General features: G+C 46.7%; 1 non-coding gene across 1 annotated transcript; it reads right to left on the reverse strand.

Moving 5' to 3' along the window:
• Positions 1–13,281: 13,281 nt before the first annotated feature.
• On the reverse strand, positions 13,282–13,363 carry trnas-gcu (transfer RNA serine (anticodon GCU)). Its single transcript has one exon. It is a non-coding gene; the product is annotated as a tRNA-Ser (tRNA).
• Between the last annotated feature and the right edge of the window lie 347 nt (positions 13,364–13,710).

A 13,710-nucleotide genomic window follows, 5' to 3' on the forward strand; every position in this document is an offset into this window, starting at 1 on the left:
TAATTTGTACTCTCTCCATTGCCTCTACTTTCTTCACTTCAACTGATGTTTGTCAAATTCCACTTCCTTAGTGATCACTGATGCAAAGTACTCATTAAGTAGATCAACATTGCCCTGCACCTCTAAGCTTATATTATCCTTTTTGTCCCTAATAGGCCCGACTCAACCTCTTACTACCCACTTATCATTTACATGCTGCTCGAAGATTTTTGGGTTTCCTTTCATGTTGACTGCCAGTCTATTCTCATAGAAATAGAGAATAAGCAAATATAGAAGATGTAAGTATTTCCCATCCTTGATGAGGTGGAATTTTTTATGTTGTGGGTGGTAATGTCTTGGCCCACGAGTGTGGTGGAAGCAGAGACAATCAATGATTTGAAAAGGAAATTGGATGGCTACTAGAAGGAAAGAAACTTGCAGGAGGAAAGGGATCGAGCTGGTGAGTGGAACTGACTAGATTGCTCCGGGGAGAGCCAGCATCTCACGCTTCTGTAAGTGGATTTACTGTATCAGAGTAGAAGTACTGTATCAGGCCTTGTTAGCTCAGTTGGTAGAGCATGAGACTTTTAATCTCAGGGTCTTGGATTTGAGACCCTTGTGTGGTTGTTCTTCCCTTTTTCAGTCTTCATCGGCAGAGAGTTCAAGGAGTGTTTGAAATTAAATTCAACAACATCACCAGATTTCAACGCCCCCCCCACCCCCGTCCCAGTGTAGTTGACAGGACCCACAACCTCTGTCCTCCCCCCTCCCCCCCCCTCCCAGTGTAGTTGACAGGACTCTCAACATTTGCCTTCCCCCTTCCCCTCCCTCCCTGAACTGCGACAGGGTTCCCCTTGTCCTCACTTTCCACCCCACCTGCCTCCACATCCAAAGGATCATCCTCCACCATTTCCACCACCTCCAGCGTGATGCCACCACCAAACGCATCCTCCCCTCCCCTGTCAGCATTCCGAAGGGATCGTTCCCTCCACGACACCTTGGTCCACTCTTCCATTATCCCTGACACCTCATCCCCTTCCCAAGGCACCTTCTCATGCAATCGCAGGAGATATAACACCTACCCTTTTCCCTCCTCTCTGCTCATTATTTAAAGCCCAAACACTCCTTTCAGGTGAAGCATCGATTTACTTGTACTTCTTTCAATTTAGTGTACTGTATTCGCTGCTCACATTGCAGTCTCCTCCAAATTGGGGAGACCAAACGCAGATTATGTCGAACACCTCTGCTCAGTCCGAAAGCATGACCCCGAGCTTCTGGTTCCTTGCCGTTTCAACACTCCCCCCTGCTCTCATGTCAACATTTCTGTCTTGGGCCTGTTCCAGTATTCCAGTGAACATCTCCATGGAAAGATCAATCTTCCACGCTAGCTCAAATATTGGATTTTGTATGTTAAGTATCTTTTCTCATCCAAAGATTACCCGATCAATCATTCACCACTCTGTCTTCTCCTGAACTTCGAGGTCAAATTTGTTTGTGAAGTTGAGTGACACGTTAAGACATTACAGTCTTTGTCTTTGTGAAGGAAGTGATTTCGGAATGGCTGTTTGAAACTGCCCCTCCTTGCACAGAAATTCAGTGCAAATACTCAAATCACCCACAATTTCTTCGTGAGAAATTTGTTCACAATTGCATTCGACTTGGAAACCGCCTCAACATTAATCTCACTGAAGGAAAGTGTGACTGTGTTGTTTGTTTCAGAGTGTTGGTGCCGTTATGTGTCGCTCTTAACCAAGACTGGGACACAACGCAAGGTTGATCCAAGGTTGGCATATATTATCATTCAGGAGCAAGAAAAATCAAAAGGAACCTAACAAGAAAACCCAGTCTCCAGATGTGAGAATCTGCCGATCCGCTTTGGGAAAGTAAATCAGAGCAGAATGAAGGGTGAACTGTCCGACTGCCCAGAAGAGATGAAGACACAGCTCAGTCAGCACGTTCCCCTGGTTTATGATGCTGGAACATTCCTCACACAGAAATTATTCAACCCGATGACAAACGTGCTTACAGCCAATAATTTGTTAAGATAATTTTTTTTTGAGCTACAACTCAAACACCTACTCGACAATGTGGAAAATTGCCCAGGTGTGCCCTCTCCATAAAAAAAAAGCAGGACAAATCCAATCTGACCAATTACCGCCCCATCAGTCTACTATCAATCATCAGCAAAGTGATGGAAGATGTCATCAACAGTGATATCAATCAGCACGCATTTAGCAATAATCTGCTCATCGATGCTCAGTTTAGATTCCGCCAGGGCCTCTCGGATCCAGGCAAACATTTGGAAGCTGGAGTATAATGTGGGAAAATGTGAGGTTATTCACTTTGGTAGTAAGAACAGATAAATTAAATATTATTTAAATTGCGAGAGACTACAGAATGCTGCGGTATAGAAGGATCTGGGTGTCTTCGTACATGAATCACAAAAAGTTAGCATGCAGCTAGAGCAAATAATTAGGAAGGCAAATGGAATGGTACCCTTTGTTACAAAGGGGAATGGAGTATAAAAGGAGAGAAGTCTTGCTACAAATGTACAGGGTGTTGGTGAAACCACACCTGGAGTACTGTGTACAGTTTTGGTCTCCTTATTTAAGGAGGGATATACTTGCATTGGAGGCAATTCAGAGAAAGAGGTGGGCAACTGTCTCTTCCCCACCACAGCCACCTCGAGGGCATTGTGCGGAGGGGGTGAGACTTCGGGCGTGCAGGAAGGATCTGATGGGGAGGGCTCTTCTCACCACCAGCCAAGTTTCATCTTGGTGCTTGTTTGAAAGTTCTGGTGATGAGGCATTCCGGCAAATGACTTTGGAAGTTTGCTCGGGGAACCATCCGACTGGATCCACCATCTCCTTTTCCTGTAGGGCCTTGAGGACATTCCGTGCAGACAACTACCTGAAGGATTGGTGGTCACAGATGTTTTTCCACAGAAACTTTCCCACGAAGGATATGTGGTACGGCACGGTCCAACTGGATGGAGCATTCCGATGCAATGTGACCAGGCCCATCCTTCACAACGCTGGGGACAGATAGAACCTCAGCACGTAGTGACACTTGGAGATTGTGTACTGGGAATCTGCGCACAGCTTGATGCAGCTGCACACGAAGGTAGTCATCAGGATGAGGGCGACGTTGGGTACATTTTTCCCGCCCTTATCCAGGGGTTTGAACATTATGTCCCTCCAGACCTGGTCCATTTTGGAACCCCATATGAAGCGGAAAATGGCTCGGGTGATCGCCACAGCACAGGAGTGGCGTATGGGCCAGACCTGCACCACGTACAGCAACGTGAGCGCCTCGCACCTGATCACCAGGTTCTTACCCACAATGGAGAGAGATCGCTGCTCCCACATGCTCAGCTTATGGTGTATCCTGGCTACTCGCTACTTCCAGGTTTTGGTGCACGCCCCGGCCCTTCCGAACCATATCCCCAGCACCGTCAGGTAGTCTGACCTGATGGTGAAGGGGACAAAGGATCGGTCAGCCCAGTTCCCAAAGAACATGGACTCGCACTTGCCGTGGTTAACTTTGGCTCCCGAGGCGAGTTCGAACTGGTCGCAGATGCTGATCAGTCTGCGGACGGACAGCAGATCCGAGCAAAAGACGGCGACGTCATCCAGGTACTGGGAAGTTTTAACCTGAGTGACTCCACTGCCTCGGATTGTAACCCCCCCTTTATGCTTGCATCCTTCCTAATCGACTCAGCAAAGGGTTCAAAACAGCAAACAAACAAGACAGAGGAGAGAGGACTGCCCTGTCTGTCTTTGCAAAGCAGGTGTAGAAAAAGATGCAGTGGTTTTTATCGCGGTTCATCCAAAGCAGCTGTGTAACACAGGAGTCTGTGCTCTACAGGCTGTTCTCAGGGATGCACACCGAGATAAACATCAACTGCTGCTGAAGGACTATCAATTGGGTGAAAGACGCCCTTTGGTCTGCCCGAAACTTGCTGGTCTTCCAGCGCAAAGAGTTGTCCACGACCTAATGTTGCAGACTGGCACATTCCAAGGTCCAAGACTACGTGCTGAGGGACGCACTACATCTTGGGGCAGCCGTTGCAAAGGTTCACTGGGGAAGACCACTGTGTAAGGTACCCCCACCAAGGTGAAGTGAGGGACTGGATCCATGGAAATCCCCTCGGGCTGTATCTAGAAAATATTTCTCCGCCTCCAGGCTCACTTCTTTGACCAGGAGTCCTCCTCCCGACCAGCAGACCCATTCACCCACCTCCAGCATTCTCCCTCTACTTGGACCCCTCCCCCTGGCCACTTACCCGCTCTTGATCTCTTCATTGAAAACTGTCGGCTAGACATTTGTCATCTCAATTTCTTTGCCCCCCTCACTCACTCTAACCTGTCCCCCTCTGATCTTGAGGCACTCCGTTCTCTCAGGTCCAACCCCGACATGGTCATCAAACCTGCAGACAAGGGTGGTGCTGTTGTTGTATGGCGTACCGACCTCTACCTTGCAGAGGCTCAGCGCCAACTCACAGACACTTCTTCCTACCTCCCTCTGGACAATGACCCCATCACCGAACATCAAGCCACCGTCCAAAGGACTGTCGCTGACCTCATCTCCTCTGGAGATCTTCCCTCTTCAGCTTCCAACCTCATAGTCCCGCAACCCCGGACAGCCCGCTTCTACCTCCTTCCCACAATCCACAAACGGGTACGTCCCGGCAGACCCATTGTGTCAGCCTGCTCCTGCCCCACTGAACTTATTTCTCCCTATCTTGACTCTATCTTTTCTCCGCTGGTCCAGTCTCTTCCCAACTACATCCATGACTCTTCTGATGCCTTACGTCATTTTGACAATTTCCAGTTTCCTGGTCCCAACCGCCTCCTCTTCACTATGGACGTCCAATCGCGCTGCACCTCCATCCCCCGCCAGGATGGTTTGAGGGCTCTCCGCTTCTTCCTGGAACAGAGGCCCAACCAGTCCCCATCCACCACCACCCTCCTCCGCCTGGCTGAACTTGTTCTCACATTGAACAACTTCTCCTTCAACTCCACGCACTTCCTTCAAGTAAAAGGTGTCGCTATGGGTACCCGCATGGGTCCTAGTTATGCCTGTCTTTTTGTGGGATATGTCGAGCATTCTTTGTTCCAGCCCTACTCAGGCCCCCTCCCCCAACTCTTTTTCCGGTACATTGATGACTGTATCGGTGCCGTTTCCTGCTCCCGCCCCGAACTGGAAAACTTTATCAACTTTGCTTCCAATTTCCACCCTTCTCTCACCCATACGTGGTCCATCTCTGACACTTCCCTTCCCTTCCTCGACTTCTCTGTCTCCATCTCTGGGAATAGGTTGTCTCCCAATATCCATTATAAGCCCACCGACTCCCACAGCTACCTCGACTACACTTCTTCACACCCTACCTCCTGTAAGGACTCCATTCCATTCTCCAGGTTTCTTCGTCTTCGACGCATCTGCTCTGATGATGCTACCTTCCATGATGGTGCTTCTGGTATGACCTCCTTTTTCCTCAACCGTGGAATCCCCCCCACTGTTGTTGACAGGGCCCTCAACCGTGTCCGGCCCATTTCCCGTACTTCTGCCCTCAACCCTTCCCCTCCCTCCCAGAACCGTGACAGGGTTCCCCTTGTCCTCACTTTCCACCCCATCAGCCTCCATATCGAAAGGATCATCCTCTGCCATTTTTGCCACCTCCAGCGTGATGCCACTACCAAACGCATCTTCCCCTCCCTTCCCCTGTCAGCATTCCGAAGGGATCGTTCACTCCGCGACAACCTGGTCCACTGCTCCATGACCTCCACCACCTCGTCCCCATCCCATGGCACCTTCCCCTGCAATCGCAGGAGGTGTAATACCTGCCCATTTACCTCCTCTCTCCTCACTATCCCAGGCCCCAAATACTCCTTTCAGGTGAAGCAGCGATTTACTAGTACTTCTTTCGATGTAGTATACTGTATTCGCTGCATACAATGTGGTCTCCTCTATATTGGGGAGACCAAGCGCAGAATGGGTGACTGTTTTGCGGAACACCTCCGTTCGGTCCGCAAGCAGGACCCTGAGCTTCCGGTTTCTTGCCATTTCAACACTCCCCCCTGCTCTCATGCTCACATCTCTGTCCTGGGATTGCTGCAGTGTTCCAGTGAACATCAACACAAGCTCGAGGAACAGCATCTCATCTATCGATTAGGCACACTGCAGCCTGCCGGACTGAACATTGAGTTCAATAATTTCAGAGCATGACAGCACCCCATTTTACTTTCATTTTTAGTTGTTTTTCTTTTTTCTTCTTTTTTGCTTTTTTACATTTTTTACAACCTTTTATATTGCTGACCTTTTGGTCAGCTATGTGGCCTTGTCCAACCTGCACCTTCTCCTTTGTAATCTCTTGCCCCACCCCCACCTCACTTGCTTATAACCTGTGACATTTTTAATACTTGTCAGTTCCGAAGAAGGGTCAGTGACCCGAACCGTTAACTCTGCTTCTCTTTCCACAGATGCTGCCAGACCTGCTGAGTGGTTCCAGTATATCTTGTTTTTATTCCAGAAAATATTTGTTTGCTGCAAAAAGTACATGGCAGGTAAAATGAAATGGAAGGGTTGTGAGGAAATTCATTCTTGTCCTGAAGGAAACTGATCTCCTTTGCAATCCTTGTATTGTTGACTTGGTGCTGTTTTTGAACTGTTTTGTAATGTATCTTTTTATAGTTTTTTTAACGAATAAAGTAGATGTTGGAAATAAAAAACTAAGTTCAGAGAAGGTTCACTGGATTTATTCCTCTGATGAAGGGGTTGTCTTGTGAGGAGGATTGAGCAGGTTGGACCTATCCTGATTGGAGTTTAGAAACATGAGAGGTGATCGTATTGAGACATATAAGATTCTGAAGGGTCTTGACAGGGTAGATGCTGAGAGGATGTTTCCCCTCGTGGTGGAATCTAGAACTTGGGGACACAGTTTCAGAATTAGGGATTTTCCATTTAAGAAGGAAATGAGGTGGAATTTCTTCTCTCAGACAGTCGTTCATCTTTGGATTTTTATCTACAAGGAAGTCAAGGGTTATGGGGGGCAGGCAAGAAAGTGGGGTTGATGCCATGATCAGATCAGCCATGATCCTATTGAATGACGGAGAAGGCTCGAGGGGCCAAATGGCCTCCTCCTGCTACTATTTCTGTTCTTATGATCTCATTGCAGCTTGTTCCAAATAGAGACAAAAGAGTGGAATTCCAGAGGAGAGGTGAGAGTAATTACCCTTGAGTGAGTGTGGCATCAAGGATCCCTAGCAAAATTGAAATCAATGGGAATCAGGGGAAAACTGTCCACTTGTTGGAGTCCTACCTAGCACAAAGCAAGATGATTATGGTTGGTGGAGGCCGATCATCTCAATCCAGGACATTGCCTCAGTTGTTTCTCAGGGTAGTGTCCTAGGCTCAACCATCCTCAGCTGTTTTATTAATGAGTTTCCCCTCAACTTAAGTCAGAAGTGGGAATGTTAGGTGATGATTCACAACTCCTCAGATACTGAAGCAGTCCATGTCCGCAAGCAGCGAGACCTGAACAACATTCAGGCTTGAGCTGATAAGTGATAAGCGACTTGGTTGCCACAAAAGTGCCACGCAGTGAACATCTCCAATGAGAGAGAATCAAACCATCTACCTTTTAATACTCAGCAGCATTATCATCACTGAATCCCTCACCAACAACATCTTGGGGGTTACCATTGACCAGAAACTAAACTGGACCAGTCACATCTATGCTGCAGCTTTTAGCGTAGGTCAGAAATTGGGAATTCTGCAGCAAGTATCTCACCTCCTGACATGCCAAAGCCTGTCCATTATCTACAAGGCACAAGTCAGGAGTGTGATGGAATACTCTCCACTTTTCTGGATAGCTGCAGCTCCAACAACACATAAAGAGCTCAATACCACCCAGGACAAAGCAGTCCTCTTCATCGGTACCTCACCCACCACTTTAAACATTCACTCCCTCCACCACCAGAGCACAGTGGCAGCAGTGTGTACCACCTACAAGATGCACTGCAGTAACTCGCTAAGTAACGTTCGACAGCACCATCCAAACCCGTGATCACTACCACCTCGAAGGACAAGGGCAGCAGATGCATGGGAACACCACCACCTGCAGGTTAACCTCCAAGTCACTCACCATCATGACTTGGAACTATATCACCATTTCTTCACTGTTGCTGGGTCAAAATCCTGGAACTCCCTCCACAATAGCACTGTGGCTGTTCCTACACCACATTGACTGCAGCAGTTCAAGAAGGCAGCTCCCCACCACATTCTCAAGGGCAATTAGGGATGGGCAATAAATGCCAGCCTTGCCAGCGATCCTCACACCCAAGAATGAATAAAAAACAAATCATTCTCCACAGATTCCCCACAATCCAGGCTTGGACATTTACTTCAGGAGCACAGAGCTTTATATAACTACAACATGAGTTCCAATCTTCAGATTCCATTAGCCTTTCACATTATTTTCTACCAGTCCACTAGCTTTTAGTGATTCAGCACTCGGGTCTCTGCTTCTCCAGTTTCTAACATCTCACCCCTTATAAAAAACACTCTGATCTATCTTTCGTAGGTCCTAGATGACCCCACATTTTAAACTCCATCTGCCAAAGCATTGCTCACTCACTTAAGCTATCAAGAAGATTTGAAAATACATTTCTTGCCAAAGGATAATGTTCTGCTTCTGCTCCCTCGCCATTTGCTTTTCCCATTAGTATTTCATTTGGTGTAAATCCAGAGAAAGTGAAGATGGAAGGAAGGAGGGAGGGAAACATCTTGCTCCTTTTCGTGATCCCTATTTGATCTTCATTCCAGTCCAATTTGGGTGAAGAATTCCGATTGTCTGTCTCAATTTTAATAAAGTATAAACAATTCTGGAATCACCAGCGAGATATTGACCAGAACATGTTTCCAGGCCAACGTTCCACAAAAGCTCCCCCACAACAATGTACTAGACACTTCATAAACTAACGACAAAATTGGGATCCGAACCCACACATGCAAAGCAAAATGCATGAGCACGCCACCGTCTTCACCTCTCGACCACCCTGTCAGCTGTTTGGACAGTACAGATCCTGGCTTTGCAGCCAGATGTGCAATGATGGAAATACAGCTTCTGTAAGTAAATGAAATTTCCATCACATCAGGTCATGGCCTGTTGGGAATGGAGCGGTGTGAAACATTTCCAGACCATGTCCAACACGTTTCAACTCAGTGTGAAAATCCACCACGGAAATACAATCATATCATCACATCATGATTAACATCACTCAGACACCTGAACCATGAGGTCACTGACGAAGTCATGATGACCGAATTTCTCATGAAATGACAACTGAACTAACTGACTGGAAGAATTGCTTTAATTCCACATGATCAGAGAGGCACAGCCTCATCTAAATGAAACGTTACAATTCTAAACTGGGTGCAGGAGCAGAGAGACAATGTACACCAATGTTAGAAGGATTGAAAAGGTAGCTAAGAGCAAACAGGACACTTGGCTTTATTAATAGAGGCATAGAGTAAAAACATATAAGTTATGCTAAACCTTTATAGAATACTGGGAATGAATGGCCTCTTCCTGTACCTCCACAGAAAGCTTCCATTCCAGGTTTACACACACTCATCAGGATCACTCTCCACAGATCCTGCCACTCCAGGCTCGGACACCCACTTCAGGATCACTCTCCACAGATCCCGCCACTCCAGGCTCGGACACCCACTTCAGGATCACTCTCCATACATCCCAGCACTATGGGCTCGGAGACCCTCTTCAGAGATCCTAAATCTCCAGACACGGACATCCTTTGAGGACCACTCTCCACAGATTCTTCCCTCGAGGCTCAGACACCCTCTTCAGAATCACTCTCCATACATCCCGCCACTCCACACACGGATATCTCCCTCAAGATCCGATCAAGGAATGTTGCTTGTCACTTATCAGCTCAAGCCTGAATGTTGTTCAGGTCTTGCTGCTTGCAGGCACAGACTGCTTCAGTATCTGAGGAGTTGTGAATCATCAGCGAACATTCCCACTTCTGACTTATGTTGAAGAGAAAGCCATCAATGAAACAGCTGAGGATGGTTGGGCCTCGGACACTGCCCTGAGAAACTAGGTATCCAGTCATGAATGGTGGTGGACAATTAAATAACGAACCAGATGAGGAGGGCCCAAAAACATTCCTATCCTCAATGTTGGTGGAGCCGAGCACGTCAGTGCAAAAGGTGAAGCTGAAGCATTTGAAACCATCTTCAGTCAGAAATTGCTCAGTGGATGATTCATCTCGGCCTCTTGAGGTCCCCAGCATCACAGCTTCCAGTTTTCAGCCATTTTGCTTCACTCCACATAATGGCAAGAAACAGCTGAAGGCACTCGATACAGCAAAGACTATGGGCCCTAACAACATTCCGTCTCTAGTACCGAAGACTTGTGCTCCAGAACTAGCTGCACCCTCAGCCAAGCTGTTCCAGTAGAGCTACAACACAGGCATCTACTTGACAATGTGGAAAATTGTCCAAGTGTGCCCTCTCCATAAAAAAAATGCAGGACAAATCCAATCTGACCAATTGCCACCCCATCAGTCGACTATCAATCATCAGCAAAGTGATGGAAGATGTCACCAAAAGTGCTATCAAGCACCACACATGTAGCAATAATCTGATCATTGATGCTCAGTTTAGGTTCTGCCAGGGTCTCTCAGCTCCAGGAAATAATTTGGCAGATAGAGGAGAATATGGGAAAATGTGAGGTTATCCACTTTGGTAGGAAGAATAGAAAAGGAAAATATTATTTAAATTGTGAGAGATTACAGAATGCTGCGGTGTAGAAGGATCTGGGTGTCCTCGTACATGAATCACAAAAAGTTACCATGCAGGTACAGCAAATAATTAGGAAGGCAAATGGAATGTTACCCTTTATTGCAAGGGGGATGGAGCATAAAAGTAGAGAAGTCTTGCTACAAATGTACATGGTGCTGGTGAAACCACACCTGGAGTGTTGTGCACAGTTTTTGTCTCTTTATTTAAGGAGGGATACACTTGCATTGGAGGCAGTTGAGAGAAGGTTCATTGGATTGATTCCTGTGATGAAGGTGTTGTCTTATGAGGAAAGCTGAGCAGGATGGACTGATACTCATTGTAGTTGAGAAAAATGAAAGGTGAACGTATTGAGACATATAAGATTCTGAGGGGCTTGACAGGGTAGATGCTGAGAGGATGTTTCCTCTCGTGGTGGAAGCTAGAACTAGGGGACACAGTTTCAGAATTAGGGGTTTTTCATTTAAGAAGGAATTTCTTCTCTCAGAGGGTCATTAATCTTTGGAATTCTTTACCGCAGAGAGCAGTGGAGGCTGGGTCATTGAATGTCTTCAAGATTTTTACCTACAAGAGAGCCAAGGGTTAGGTGGGCAGGCAAGAAAGTGGGGTTGAGGTCATGATCAGGTCAGCCATGATCTTATTGAATGGCGGAGCAAGCTCGAGGGGCCAAATGGCCTACTCCTGCTATTAGTTCTTCTGATCTTATGTTCGTATGATCTCATTGCAGCTTGGTCCAAGCAGAGACGAAAGAGTGGAATTCCAGAGGAGAGGTGAGAGTGATTACCCTTGAGTGAGTGTGGCATCAAGGATCCCCAGCAAAATTGAAGTCAATGGGAATCAGGGGGAAAACTCTCCACTTGTTGAAGTCATACCTCTCCCAAAACAAGATGTTGTGGTTAGTGGAGGCCAATCATCTCAGCCCAAGACATTGCCTCAAGAGTTTCTCAGGGTAGTGTCCTAGACCCAAACATCCCAGCTGTTTCATTGACGACTTTCTCTTCAACATAAGTCAGAAGTGGGAATGTTAGATGATGACTCACAACTCTTCAGATACTGAAGCAGTCTGTGCCTGCAAGCAGCAAGACCTGAACAACATTCAGGCTTGAGCTGATAAGTGACAAGCAACCTTCTGGCCACACAAGTGCCAAGCAGTGAACATCTCCAATGAGAGAGAAAAAAATCTACCTTTTGATATTCAGAAGCATTATCATCGTTAAATCCCCCACCATCAACATCTTGACCAGAAACGTAACTAGACCAGTCACATCTATGATGTGGCTATAAGCGCAGGTCAGAGATTACGAATTCTGCAGCAAGTATCTCACCTCCTGACACCCCAAATCCTGTCCACCATCTACAAGGCACAAGTCAGGAGTGTGATGGAATACATCCCACTCAACAACACTCAAGAAGCTCAACACCATCCAGGACAAAGCAGCGCACTTGATCGGCACCTGACACGCCACCTTAAACATTCAATCCCTCCACAACCTGTAAACAGTGGCTGCAGTGTGTACCATCTCCATATGCACTGAGCAAGTATCCTTCAACAGCACCTTCCAAACTCGTGACCACTACCACCTCGAAGGACAAGGGCAGCAGATGCATGGGAACACCACCACCTGCAGGTTCACCTCCAAGTCACTCACCATCATGACGTGGAACTATATCACCATTTCTTCACTGTTGCTGGGTCAAAATCCTGGAACTCCCTCCACAATAGCACTGTGGGTGTTCCTACACCACATTGACTGCAGCAGTTCAAGAAGGCAGCTCCCCACCACATTCTCAAGGGCAATTAGGGATGGGCAATAAATGCCAGCATTGCCAGCGATACTCACACCCAAGAATGAATAAAAACCAAATCACTCTCCACAGATTCCCCACAATCTGGGCTTGGACATTTACTTCAGGAGCACAGAGCTTTATATCACTGCAACATGAGTTCCAATCTTCAGATTCTGTTCACTTTTCACATTATTTTCTACCAGTCCACTAGCTTTTATTAATTCAGTATTCGGGTCTCTGCTCCTCCGCCGTTTCTAACATCTCACCTCTTACAAAAAAACACTCTAATCTAGGTAGTAGGTAGTAGATGACCCCTCATTTAAAACTCCATCTGCCAAAGCATTGCTCACTCACTTAATCTATCAAGAAGATTTGAAAATAAATTTCTTGCCAAAGGATAATTTTCTGCATCTGCTCCCTCGCCATTTGCTTTTCCCATTTGTCTTTCACTTGGTGCAAATCCAGAGAAAGTAAAGATGGAAGGAAGGAGGGGAGGAAAAATCCTGCTCCCATTCGTGATCCCTATTTGATCTTCATTCCAGTGCAGTTTGGGTGAAGAATTCCAATTGTCTGTCTCAATTTCAATAAAGTATAACCAATTCTCGAATCACTGTCTGGACATTGACAAGAGCAGGTTTCGAGGCTGACTTGACACATAAACAATACACTGCACAGTTCATAAACTAGCGACAAGAATGGGATTCGAACCCACGTGTGCAAAGCACAATGGATTAGCAGTCCATCGCCTTAACCTCTCGGCCACCTTGCCAGTTCAATAAACATAACTGTCACCTTCAGCACAGCTTCTGGCTGTGCAGCCAGCTGTGTGATGATGGAAATATATCTTCTGTCAGTAAATGAAGTTGGGAATGGACCGGTGTGAAACATTTCCAGACCATGTCCAACACGTTTCTACTCGGTGTGAAAACCCACCACGGAAAGACTGGAACATACAATCATTTCATCACATCATGATTAACATCACTCAGACACCTGAACCATTAGGTCACTGACGAAGTCATGATGACCGAATTTCTCATGAAATGAAAACTGAACTAACTGACTGGAAGAATTGCTTTAACTCCACATGATCAGCGAGGCACAGCCTCAGGCCGA

Source organism: Heterodontus francisci, unplaced genomic scaffold (genome assembly GCF_036365525.1).
Source record: "Heterodontus francisci isolate sHetFra1 unplaced genomic scaffold, sHetFra1.hap1 HAP1_SCAFFOLD_59, whole genome shotgun sequence".
In the NCBI taxonomy this organism is placed as follows: domain Eukaryota; kingdom Metazoa; phylum Chordata; class Chondrichthyes; order Heterodontiformes; family Heterodontidae; genus Heterodontus; species Heterodontus francisci.